Source organism: Hypanus sabinus, chromosome 3, assembly GCF_030144855.1.
Source record: "Hypanus sabinus isolate sHypSab1 chromosome 3, sHypSab1.hap1, whole genome shotgun sequence".
Classification (NCBI taxonomy): Eukaryota; Metazoa; Chordata; class Chondrichthyes; order Myliobatiformes; family Dasyatidae; genus Hypanus; species Hypanus sabinus.
Genome location: NC_082708.1, coordinates 73,087,941 through 73,101,520, shown reverse-complemented (window position 1 = coordinate 73,101,520; position 13,580 = coordinate 73,087,941). Strand labels below are relative to the sequence as shown.

Genomic DNA, 13,580 nt, shown 5'->3' with positions numbered 1-13,580 from the left:
TTCTGAAGAAAGCACCAGCAAAGTGGACTTGGCTGAGGCCTACCTCCTCATCGAGATGGAAGAAGAGTCCAAAGTATTTCTCACCATAAAAACTCACAACGGGCTTTATCACCATAACATGCTTAATTTTGGAGTAGCACCTGCACCTGCACTCTGGCAGAAAGCTATGGACCAGGTGCTGCAAGGCTGCCCAGGTTCACAGTGTTACCTGGATGACATTGTTACCAGTAAGGATGACAAGAAACAACTCCAAAAGTTGAAGACAGTGTGAAAAAGATTAGAAGTTTATGTGCTCTGAGTATGACGCAACAAGTGTGAATACTTTAAAGCAAACATCACACACGTGATGTCATAATTTTGATGCAGAAGGATTACACAAGTGTGCAAGTGAGAATTCAAGCAGTATTGAATGCTCAAAGTCCAAAGGATGTGTCAAAGATCTGTCAACTGCTATAACAAGTTCCTGACAAACCTAGCTTCTGTCCTCAACCCCTTGGCTCATTACTGCAGATCGGGAACAAATGGCAATGGACAAAGCAGTGCAGGGTAGCAGTAAGTGAAATGGTAATATCAGACAGTGTTCTCACACATTATGATCCACGTCAGCCAGCAAACCTTGCTTGTGATGCTTCGTCTTATGGCATGGGTGCAGTCATGTCACGTTGTGAGTGATGGAAGTGAATGCCCCATCGCCTTTGCATCATGTTGCAGAGAGAGAAAAAAATACACACAGATTGACAGAGAGGCCTCGAGTCTTGTTTGGGAGACAGTTTACCTCATTACTGATCATCAACCATTGGTGTCCATTTTCAATCCACAGAAGGGTGTTCCACTAACAGTAACAGGGCCAATGCAGAGATGGGCTCTGTTTCTTGGAGGACGCAATTACAAGACAATGGACCACAGTTAGTGGGGAACAGTTTCAGTCAACCCTAAAAATGAATGGAATAAGACATATTACATCTGTACCATACTACCCAGCTAGAAACATTTTAGCAGAAAAGTTTATCCAGAGTCAAAAGTCACTGCAAGCAATGGCAGCAGAACACACACTGAATCAGAAGCTCACTAATCTCCTCCTTGTATATTGTAATGCAGCACACTCCATAACCAATATTTCACCAGCCATGCTGTTCTAGGTTGTCCCTTGTGTTCATGCTTGGATCTCCTCAAACCTAGTCTCAGGACACACAGCTGAGACACCTTCAAGGGTCCTCAAACAAAAAGGTCCGATTTTTTACCCCTGGATAAGCAGTCTTGGTGAGGGACTACAGAGGTGATCAAAAGTGGGTACTCGGAAAGATTAAGGAGAGAACTGGACTTCTTTCTTGCACAATGGACATTGTATCAGATATCATCTGGAGATGACACGTTGATCAGTTGGGGAGAGCAGAGTCCATTGTTAAAGAAGAGAAGTGCCCAGAGCTGTCAGAACAACTTCCTGCAGTCCCAGAGTCAACTCCTTCAACCACCATAGAGGAGGCCCCAGAGCCTGAGATTGTTTCACAGCCACAAGCCTCCCCTGCCAGGCTGAATGAAATCCCTTGTCAGAAAAGATGTTATCCCCATACAAGCAATTTTGGCTGATAACAACCTGCAAAGGTACATAAATACTATTGATAACCCATTGGTGAAATTGACTCTTAAAATATGGAAAACTACTATAAAAGAATATAATCTAGAGGGAGATATTGCAATTCTTAAATGGTGTGCATATGACTCTGATTTTACACCAAATAAATTGGATGCTAGATTTCAGGACTGGACAGCTAAAGGAATAACAGTTCTTTGCAACATAATGAAAGAAGGAACACTGTTCAGTTTTGAAATGCTTAAAGAGAAATACTTATTAGAAAAACAAAATTTTTATCGGTATTTACAGATGCGACAATATATTAATAAGACGCTTAAAAATGTAACCAAGGCAAATACATGCTTAATAGAGCTCTTTAGAAAAGTATATAATTCAGATAATGGTAGTAGAATCATTTCAAGCATATATAAGGGGTTGTCGAATCTTAAAACACATTCGACTTCTTACATTAAAACAAAATGGGAGAAGGAAGGAGGGATAATTATAGCTGAGGAACAATGGACAATAATATGGAGGCATCAATGGAAGTGTACCAATTCACAGAAATGGAGAGAGTTTGGATGGAAAAACTTGATAAGGTATTTTACCACACCCTCTCAGAAATCCCATTATGATAGTAACCTCCCTGTTTGCTGGAGAAATTGTGGAAATCAAAACGCAAATCATTATCATATTTTTTGGGACTGCCCTGTTATCAAAAACTATTGGAGGGGGATACACAATACCCTACAAGACATCTTTAAATGTGAAATACCCTTGGAGAGCAAGACCATATATTTTGGATATATACCTCAAGAATGTTTGAAAAGAGATAAATATTTAATGAATATACTGTTGGTGACTGGTAAAAAGACGCTTACTAGGAAATGGTTATCACAGGAGAGCCCAACTTTAAATACATGGATGGAAATTACAATGGACATTTACAAAATGGAGAAGATAACAGCATTTGTTAATCATAAGCTGGAACAATTTGATTCATACTGGGAAAAATGGTTTAACTACATAATGCCTCATAGGCCTGATTTTATTCTCACAAATCAATGAATCTGTTGTAAAAAAAAATGATCACTACTATACTTGTACATAGTTCTTCCCTTTTGCTTGTTTTTTCTTTCCACTCTTTTCTATAAGTGTATACCTCAGATAAATACTTTGCGGAAATTTGTGATATATATGATTACATGATATATATGTACAATGTCTGAAATACATCTTATGGAAATGTTTGTTTGATGAATTTCAATAAAAAAATAAATTACAAAAAAAAAGAAAAGATGTTATCCCACAAGAGCAAGAAATCTTCCACAACAATTAAATCTATCTTTAGGCCTGACTGGGACAATTTAAAATTTACTATGCCATGGATGTCTATATATAGACAATAGACAATAATAGTATTATATATATAGTGTATATATTATATATATGTGTATATAGTTGATAAATTCTCTACTTAGTTTGAGATTGTAGCTAAGCAGGGAGGATAGTTGAGTATTTAATGTTTTAGTAATATTTCAGTAATCTTGTATATATATATATATAGGTTGATTAAGTAGCCTTGTTTGTTTAAGTAATTCATTACAAGTTATATGCATAGATACGTGAATTATATATGTCATGATTCTACCACATGATACGTGCGTTCCTCACCTAAAGTAAAGCACGAAGTTAGACTCACATTTCAGACTCCTGCATCTTCCTTTGAACTAGTTTAATGTTTTGATGTCATAAAACCAACCATTAAGTCTTTCCTGAAATTTCATTCAATCCAATATTCAGGACAGTCCAGCTGGCCTGACACAGATGCAATGTTGTTATCAATTCAAAATTCTAGCAAATGGAGATAATACACTGACAGGATGAGCCATCTGGTCAGTTATAGCTTGCCTCAGAAGGTGCTGGACCACTACCTCAGTAAGTTGCAGGAAGTCTTTGATTTGGTTCCAAGACAATGCTGTTTTGGGAGGTGACAGTCTTAGTGGAACCATGAGAACTCATTTTGAGATTGAGGACAGCAGTTTGTAGAATGGTATACAAATCAACCAAATGAAAGAATAATCCCATTATTGAAAGCAGACCCGCTTTCATTGCTGATATATTCTAATGGAAATCTGCTGGTTTGTAAGAATAGTTTAGACTGGAACAATTGCATCACCAGCATGGCTCAGACAGTACTATAACTGATCCATGACTGGCTTAGCAGACATAAATATTTTCAGCAGTGCCTGGCTTAAAGGTATTCGGTACAAAGGTCTGCCAGGGCAACCAGCTAAGAATTATTCTTTAAAGTTCTGTGCATTTCTTTCACCGCTTCCTGCTCTCTAGTTGAAAGCAGACATCTCTGAGCCAGGAGGCAGTGGCACTACAAAACATGGAATTTAGCCTGGCACCTCAGCGCAGTGTTGAAGGTGTGCCACACTGCCCTTTATCAGATAATTCAATCGAAGCTGCTGCACAACAGCAGGGAAGCTCTCCCCATGTTTTGGCTAACGTTCAACTTTCAACCATGTTTAAAATGTTATGTTGTGTGGGAAAGGGAAGCTAATTAAACTGAATACTTCTCCCAAAAACAGAAAAGGATGATATTCCTATCAGCACTACTGGTGGAGTCAAAAAGTTCTTAATGTACAAAGCACTCAACACAGAAATTAGTTCTGCCTCAGAGCAGTGGAATCAAATTCATTAGAGTTAATTATTAGACCACAGGAACACAGTTAATTTATTGGGGTTAGATTACCTAAGATTGGCTTTCTAATCTTACTTGCATTTCTACAGAATGTTGTAACATCCCAAGATGCTTTTGCTGTAATTATACTGTGAAATCATGTATTTTGGAGAGCCTCCCCATGATTTTCAGACTACTGAAATTATCCCATTTATATTTACTGACTTTTGCTTTGATAGTGCTGTTAGCAGGCATGAGTGATGCAGACATCACGAAGGACAGTTAGTTGGATGTTTTAAGTAGCTTTATCAGCAGCAAAAATGTAGAAGAATATTAAACGTAGATTTTAAAGGTGAGGGGAGAGGAGAGAGAAACACAAGGTGTTAGGTGAAAGGAGGAGGGGGAGGGACCGTTCCCCCCCCCCCAGTTTCACCTGTCATCTTGCTATCTCCCTACCACCATCACCCCCCTCCCCGCCTTTTAAATCTACCCCTCAGCTTTTTTTCTTCAGTTCTGCCAAAGGGTCTCAGCCTGACATGTGGAGTGGACTCTTCTCTATAGATGCCGCTTGGCCTGCTGAGTTCCTTCAGCATTTTGTGTGATTTGCTTGGATTTCCAGCATCTGCAAATTTTCTCATGTTTGAGAAAACATTTAACATTTTTTATTTGCTTTTTTTCCACATCATGGTACAGGGCCACGGAGACTGGCGTCTTCTTGAACCTACCTTCTTCCCTATGTGAGAGACAGCAAGTGTCATATTGTATGCATCACAGCTGACCCTTAGTTTTTGATCATTTGACATTTACCCACATCAGCTTTACAACTTTGATAAGTGGATCAAACTCTATCTGGTTTTCCCAGTTCTTTGTCCAAGAACCCAAGAGTTCACTGCCAGTTCAGTTGATGTAAAGAGAAGGGACCATCGCTGGAGCTATAATGGCTCATATACATGGTAATAAATATGGCAATTAATTCAAAGTGATCTTTTTCTTAGTCATTCAAAAATCATATGAAACACCTTGCCTTAAGATCCTTTCAACCGTAAGAAAACTTCTTGATGGAAGGGAGGGAATCACATTACAAAATATGACATTGTAAGAACCTGCAACATTCTCAGTCATAAATTGGACTCCCAATAATTGGCTTGGTTGCCTCATTAAGCTCAGTAAGCCAAAGTGAAAAGACACAGAGGCGTAATTCCTTAGAACAAATCAGCTCATTTGTCTGTTGTAAATAAATAGTCAAGTTATTTTGGATGACTGAATGTATTTCCCCTTCCTGTTCTTCTGCAGTGCAATGCTTCAGCTTACTTTCAGCCCCACTGGGATCTCTACATGTTCCCTAATCGGAGATATAATGAAAGAGCATTGTCACGAAAACTGGGAGACACTGTAATCTCATTAATCTACTAATTGTCATTTACGGAAAAGGTCCTGCAGGGTTTTGTAAATAATATGTGAACAGATATGCTTCCTAATTAATCTTTAATAGCACGTTCTTCCATAAGATCATTGTAAAGCAAATGTTTAACTATGTTTCACAATAGCTAAAGAAATGGGAGAAATGTTAGCTCAAAACCTTCATGAGTACAGGATTTAGCAGAAAATATTCAGGCTAGTATATTTTGGGATAACAATCTCTTGAATGTAGCTGTCGAGTAGCCTGGTGTGAGCAATAGTGTGGATATTACATTACTGTTGTGGTAATCTAGTGGTTAGTAAGACCATCCAGAAGCTTTCCAAATCCCACTATGCTAACTGGGCAGAATAGGTTCAGTTAATTAAATGATGTGGAATTTTGAAAATTCTGAAATGGTCAATTAATAGCCTGGCATTATCAACAAAAATCATAGCTCACAGCCAAATTCCCACACTTCACTCTCACAATACCTCCTGCCAACTGGTGGGACAGACTTGAATAAGGTGGCAGTACCCTCATATATGCTTGGGAGGAAGCAGCTTGAGAACCCGTCATGAGCCCTGCAGGCCTCTGTGCCTTGCCATAGAGTGTTGAGCTCCAAGGGTTTCTGAGCACCTTTGTTTACTAATCAGTATCTTTAGCAGAGCCATTAAGCCCTTGTGCTTCGGGCTTAATCAGGCCAAATTAATTACCGGGATCATTGTGTTGGAGAGAATGATTTGTCTCACTGTGCCACTCAGTTGCTCCATTGAGGCACCGTTGGTATTCCAATGTGTAACCCCTTGCTTCCATCTCCTCCTGGAGAACCTGCTGCTTCTCCATTCCCGGGTCGAGTCGTGAACCTGCCGTCCGCAGGATGAGACAGTGCCAGTGTCAGAGAAAGCCTGCCGTTCCTCCACACCTGGATCCTGTCCTCCAAGAGCACACAGTGACAGAATCTTCAAGATTATCCGGTCCCTACCTACCATTCTCCCTCAGCTGAGAAGGTCAACCTCACATCTCTCACTGCACTATTACAATCAAGACTAGGCCAGGTTCAGTGACGAAGGGTGCATCAACAGGGAGCAGCAATAGGTGTACTGAAGATGAGGATGAGGGACTGAGTAGTAGGGTTAGTACATTCTGAGCGGAGACTTCAATATCCATCACCACGACTGGCTTAAATAGCATCACCATCAACAGGCATGGCCATCTCGGAGGAAATAACTGTAGACTTGGTTTGAAGCAAGTGGTAAGTGAATTTAATATATCAGTAATATTTGAGTAATATCATAACTATATTGTTTAATTAAGCATTCTATGTTTGGTTAATTAATTCTGCCTGAAGTGACTGGTTATAAGGTGCCAGTAACCCACCTTTGCCCCTTTCTCCTGTCAGTAAAAATGATACCACCGGGCTTAGTAGCTAAGCCACATGGGAAGGCCAGAAGCTGGATTTGATTGTCAGAGGCTCTTTGAGGAGCTTACCATTGGGGGCATTTAATAGTTAGTGGGAGCTTATCCCCACTATTACCCCAAACCCTCTGGCTATGTCAACCTTAAGGAACACTGGATTACATGAACACTGAAGAGTAAAAGCAACGTGCAATCAATTTAGCACAGTGGTACAGCGAGTAGAGCTGCGCGCCAGTGATGAGGGTCCAGCCCTGGCCTCCAGTGCTGCCTTTTCAGTCAGTACCATTATCAGCCCAACCCTCCCTGACATTGAGGACATCTTCAAGAGGAGGTGCTTCAAGAAGGTGGTATCCATCAAAAAAGGCCCTCACTATCCAGGACATGCCCTCTTCTCATTAATACCTTCAGGAAGGAGGGACGGGAGCCTGAAGACCCACACTCAATGATTTAAGAACAGCTTTTTCCCCTCCACCATCAGATTTCTGAATAGTCCATGAATCCTTCAACATTAACTCATTATTCACCTTTTGCACCATATATTTATTGTTGTGACTTATAATATTTTTTATGATTGGCACTGTACTCTTACTGTGAAATAAGAATCTTTGTCACCTTATTCTGAATCAGTCCCACCATATCCAATTGAGAACAGTGGTGGACAACTAAACAGCGAATGAGTGGACAAGGCTCCCAGCACGTTGCTGTTTATGATGATAGCCGAGCCCAGAACATGAGTACTAAAGTCAAGGATGAAACATTTACAGCTATCTTTAGCAGGAAGGCCAGAATTGCTGCTTACTGAGATCTTCAGTAATTTGAACTTCTCCATTTGAAAATGTTAGGCACGGCAAAGGCTATAGGACCAGATTAGGTTCTGACTATAGTGTGAAGACATGTGTTCTTGAACTAACTGCGTTCTCTATCCAATCGATACCAGTCCAGGTAGAATACTAAAATTTTCCCCACAATGTGGAAATTTGCTCAGGCTTGTCCAAGCGCAAAAAGTGGAAAAGATCCAGTCAGTCTAATTATTGCTCAATCGCTTTAGCCTCAATCATCGGCAAAATAACGAATGGTTTCAACAACTGTGCTAGAGGTGTCACTTACCAATGACCTGTACACAAGGGTCCCACCTGAGTGAAGTGAGCTTCCAAACAATGCCTATCTCCATAAAAGCCAGGTGGGTGACTACGTACGTTTGCCATCCCATGACATTACCATTATAGAGACTTCCCTTGAGTCCTGGGATTACTACTGAACTGAAAATGAGTTAGAGCACTCACATAAATGCTATAGCTAAAAGAGGCACATAGCAACACAGCAGTTAGCATGTTGCTATTACAGCTTAGGGCATCACGAGTTCAGAGTTCAAACCTAGCCTCTTCTGTAAGTTGTCTATGTACGTCCCTCCTGTGGAATGCGTGGGTTTTCTCCAGGTGCTCCAGTTTCCTCCCATAGTCCACCTGGTAGGTGGACTAATAGCTCATTGCAAAATGTCCCGTGATTAGGTCATTATTAAATCAGGCTGACGCATGGCTTGAGTGGCCAGAATAGCCTATTCCGTGAGGTATCTGCGTATAAAATATCTTATAATAGAGCGTTTGGGTGTGATAGGATAAATGACTCAATCACCCCACCCCCACCTCCAACTTCATAAAACTTCTGTAAGGGTCAAGTCGAGGTACAATTAAACACTGAGTACACTGCAGATGCTGTGGTCAAATCAACACGTACAAACAAGCTGGATGAGCTCACCAGGTTGGGTAGCATCCGTTGAAAGGAACAGTCAACGTTTCCGGCCGAGACTCTTTGTCAGTCGTGACGAAGGGTCTCGGCCCGAAACGTTGACTGCTCCTTTCGATGGATGCTGTCCGAACTGGTGAATTCATCCAGCTTGTTTGTATGTGTTGAGGTGCAACTAAATACTTTTTCACCTGCCGGGATCATGCAACTCTGACAAGGCTCAAGAAACTTGACACGCTACAGGAAAAAAAAAGTGAATTTGATTTACAGCATGGTAAAGATGGTTCTTCTCCTCAGGATCTGGGGCAAGAGCCTGGGGTCTTATTACTATTAGCACATTAGCATGAATGGCTGAATTTAGTCACTGGTAGCCAGCTGTAAGCCACAAATTGCTTTCTGGTTTGCAAACAGGAGAAATGGGGAATTAGTGGCAAATAATATTCCCGGTTTTAACAGAAGACTAGGAATCGAGCAAACAAATATGTCTCAGCTGGAACTATTTAACTGGGGAATGTAGGAAGGGGGAGGGTTGATTAATTTTCTATCAAGAAACTCACTGGTGTACCAAGGTTATTGAATTATTATTTATTCCATATAATATTGGTAATCTATTTCTGACTGTATGTTCAGTAAAATTTCCCGGAGGTGGATACTCTGCACCAGTTGAAATCACTATGGTCATATATACAGTATATATTACTTTAAAATTGGCACATTTCCATTCTTCACATTTTCTATGAGTTACAGTTGTGCAGTTTCCATTTCTGTGTGGATCTGGTGTAGTTGTAAGCAGATAAATCCTAAACCATGTCATTTACTTCAGGTTGTTTCATGTAGAAAACCTCTGCAGTCAGTTTCTGCAGGTGACCTCATCCCCTGCATCTACCACACCCCTCAAGTTAGTTTAGTCAAAGCATTTCAAAGTGTAGATCATGTTAATCCCTTCATATTGTACTTAAGAAAGCCCCAGTTAATTCAGACCCAGCCTCGAATACTGCATTAAGTACTTAACACTGACAGACTTACATATCTGTTAATTTGGCAATGACGTGCTCCTCACTCGGCAGAATCAGGTGACATTTAGCTGCACTTGATCTGCTGAACATCGTGAAGCAAATGTCTCCATTGACTCTGCTCGCAATAGATTGAATCATTAGCACTTTTTATTTTTCAGTTTGGTCAACAATAAAGTAAAACTTGCTTAATAACTTTGTTTAGCAAAAGAGGGTCCACTTTTAAGGTTAATTTAAAAAATTGTAAAATCACATCCCATTTTCCAGATTTAGTTATCAAGGTTTTTGCAAACACGTGTTTTTATTAGATTTCAGAAAGGTGGGGCTAATGTAGTGAAGGTGCATTGAAGTAGCAGACCTTATTAAATGGTGAACTGGTCAGGAGAGGACAAATGGTCTTCTTCTGCTCCTAGACCTGAAGTCTTGCGTACTTCCCACTCTGCTGCTGGACATGGAGTATTGTTGACACAAAGCACTTGGCAATTTGACATTGAGGCAAAAGCTTTGCCAGAGAAATGGGTTTCAAGAAGCGTTTTCAGGGGAAAAGCAAAGTACAAAAGAAATGTTTAAGGAAGGCCTTGCAGAGCTGAGGACTAAAGAGCTGATGGTAGGAGAACTAGAGTGGAAGTGGTATGCATGTCAGACAGGGGGGGAAACCAGACGGATGAAAGCCAGAACAGACTCAATGACTTGAATGTTCTGTTACGTTGTAAGGAATTATGAAAATAAATATTAACTGAATAGGCAGACTGAATCTTTGATACTGACTGCTCTGTGTCGCACTAATAAAGCTCTGATCACAAAATGTTGTTTGAGTCCATGTTTGCAATGATAAATGCCATCTTTTAACCAAGGAGGGTGTGACTGCTTTTGGAGAGTCACGTGTGTGCTTCTTTAATCTTACTGAGACAGTATGTGTAAACCAATTACCATAACTTCTCCTAATGATTATGAGAGGAGAGGAGGAGGTACGGGGAATGCAGGTCATTGCCACACATTCTGCACACCCCTACACAGCAGGTTCAAAATGGCAAAGGGGCAGCATGATAGTGTACCGGTTAGCATAATGCTTTTACAACGCCTGCCGTAAGATCAGGGTTCAATTCCTGCAACAGGCTGTAAATGCTTGTACATGACTACATGAGTTTCTTCCAGGTGTTCCAGCTTCCTCCCATATTCCAGACACGGGATTAGGATTCGTGAGTTAATGGGAATGATATGTTGGTACTGGAAGCAGAGCAACATTTGCGGGCTGAAACTAAGTTAAATTCAATGTTATTATAACCACCCTAGAAGATGCAGTTTGCCCAATGACATAGAGTACAGCAATTGCTCAGAGGAGTGATATTTTGAAAGTTTAATGTGCCAAACACTGTGTTCCTGGTTTCACAAAACCTCTTTAACAGCAAGGTGGGAGAGCAAGAGCTATTGAGCGGGTTGGTTAAAACTCACAGAAATAACACAAGAGCTCCTTATTCACAGGTGCTTTCAAATTTCCAGTAGGATAGGATTTGTTCACTTTGCACTTGCTGACAATTTACTTTCTACACAGGAAGTTTTTTTCTGAATCACATCAAGATGTGCTGGCTTAGAAAATGTTCCATGCCATTTTTTCCTGACCTTGAAGCAGAATTTTGTAACACCTGTTTGCGAAAACTGTGTAAAGAATGGGAACTGCAAGGGAAAGCCTCACAGGACACAAGATCAGGTTTCCCTGCACAATGCGGAGCTGAAACTGATATTGTGGGTTCCAGTCCAGTGTTACTTGTTAGCATTGCACATTACAGTAAAACAGCAAAGACAAACCTCCCAGGTAACATTTAAAGAAACAGCAATGTACCAGCAGCACTTAGAGCCACAGGTTCGTTTTTCCAATGAATGAATAACTGCTCTAATGCTGGGAGCTGAATGAGACAGTGCACCCAGGGGCCAGGGGAACTTGAACAGAATGGTGAAGAATAGTGAGCAACACAAACAAAATGCTGGAGGAACACAGCAGGCCAGGCAGCATCTATGGAGAGGAATGAACAGTCATCAATTCAGGCTGAGACGCTTCATAGTCCTGATGAATGGTCTCATTCCAAAATGCTAACAGTGTCCATAGATGCTGTCTTACCAACTGAGTTCTCATGTTGGTGAAGCATTGTACCTGTAAGAGTTCTTTGTCCTATAGCACTATGGAGACCCTAAAAGAAAACCACAGAAAGAATACGAGTGTGTTCTCAAGAGGGTTTATATTCAGAGAAGTTTGATTCCCATTTCCTTTCTGTCTAAAGTAGATAGACTTTATTCCTTGGCTTGGAGTTTGGGTGACTCCTCTAATATGGTGGTGAGCACAAGCTGGGACATGGCGGAGATCAGTAGCAGTTAGAATGACCCTGAGAGTTGGAAGTTGAAAACAAACGACCCTGAGCTCCATGGGCAAAACAGTCCAGGACATAGTTCTGATGAGAGATCATTGACCTGAGACAATGACACTAATTCTCCCTCCATTGATACTGCCTAACCAGTTGAGTATATTTGACATTTGGTACTTTTATTTCAAGTTAAATACTCAGAATTATTTGGATACATATGACTTGCAAGCGAAAACATATGATCTGACTTTCCTCTTTACATGCCTTTGAGCAAATTTAAGGCATTAGCCATTTACTACCTGCAATGTGTAATTTCTGTAGTTCCAGCAAAGGTAAGGATTGGCAGCTCTGTCACATGGCTGACAAATTATGAGTCTGGAGTCCTGGAGAGCTTCAGGAAATCAACTTCTTCTGTATCAGGAGCACACTTGTGTTTTGAGGCCTACTAGATTCCAGATGAGGAGCACTTCAATGGAGTTTCCTCATTGATGTACCTCTTTTGTCTTCATCCATCTCAAAGACCAACCAGACTTCACCATCTTGAGTCTGAGTTCGAAGGTATCTGCCAACATAATTGAAGACAAAATGAATTCAGAGTGCATGTATCCAGTGTCATGGTATATTTGGACCCAATTCAGTGGTGTGTCTGATAACCAACAGGATTGTCTGCTTGATCCATACAGGAAGCATATTCTGTAATATAATCTCACATGCTTGAAGAAGGTTCCTCTGAAGTCCCTGCCATCGGGGACAGTGCGGCTTTCTACTCCAGTACACTTTTCTGCCACACTTCATTCAAATATCTTCCATTGATTGCCGATCTCCACTGGGAACAACCATGCCTGCCATCCCTTGTCTGCACTAAGGGCTGGTACATCAAGGCCTTTCTCTCGTGGGCCTCTTCCCATCCCTCCTCCCACGGCACCATCAGCTCAACCTGAATTATTTTCTGGTCATCAGTTGACCACAATACAATGTCCGGGTGGAGGGTTGTGTGCACCACCTCCGGGAACTACAGCCACCTTCCCACATCGACCCTCATCTCCCAGGACCTGGCTGTTAGCAGCAGATTTGGCTTTTGTTGTTTGGTTATGAAAGGCCTGGCTCCCTCTTTGATGAAGGTGATGACCTTCCTCAAATCTGTGCCAGTTGTCCTCTTCTTGCATCTCCCTCACTCTAGTGCGTCAGCAAGAGCCAGCAGCACTTTATCATGGTGTCACCTATACCGTCCTTGAATTAGAGCAGTTTTACACCCGGACAGTATATGAGCTAGTGTCCCCTTTTGACCACAGAGCTTACAGTTCAGGTCCGCTCTCATTCCCCATGTGCACAGATATAATGGCAACTGCCTCACTGGGCTCATTTGCAAACTTGGCTTGTTAGCCAGCTC

The 13,580-nt window shown here is 41.2% G+C and overlaps 1 long non-coding RNA gene across 1 annotated transcript in view; it reads right to left on the bottom strand.

Moving 5' to 3' along the window:
- LOC132391448 (uncharacterized) overlaps positions 1-13,580 on the bottom strand; it is a 91,151-nt gene that overhangs the window by 57,028 nt on the left and 20,543 nt on the right. The window contains exon 3 of the long non-coding RNA XR_009511211.1: positions 12,490-12,752. This is a non-coding gene — a long non-coding RNA (uncharacterized LOC132391448). The remainder of the gene's footprint in view (positions 1-12,489; positions 12,753-13,580) is intronic.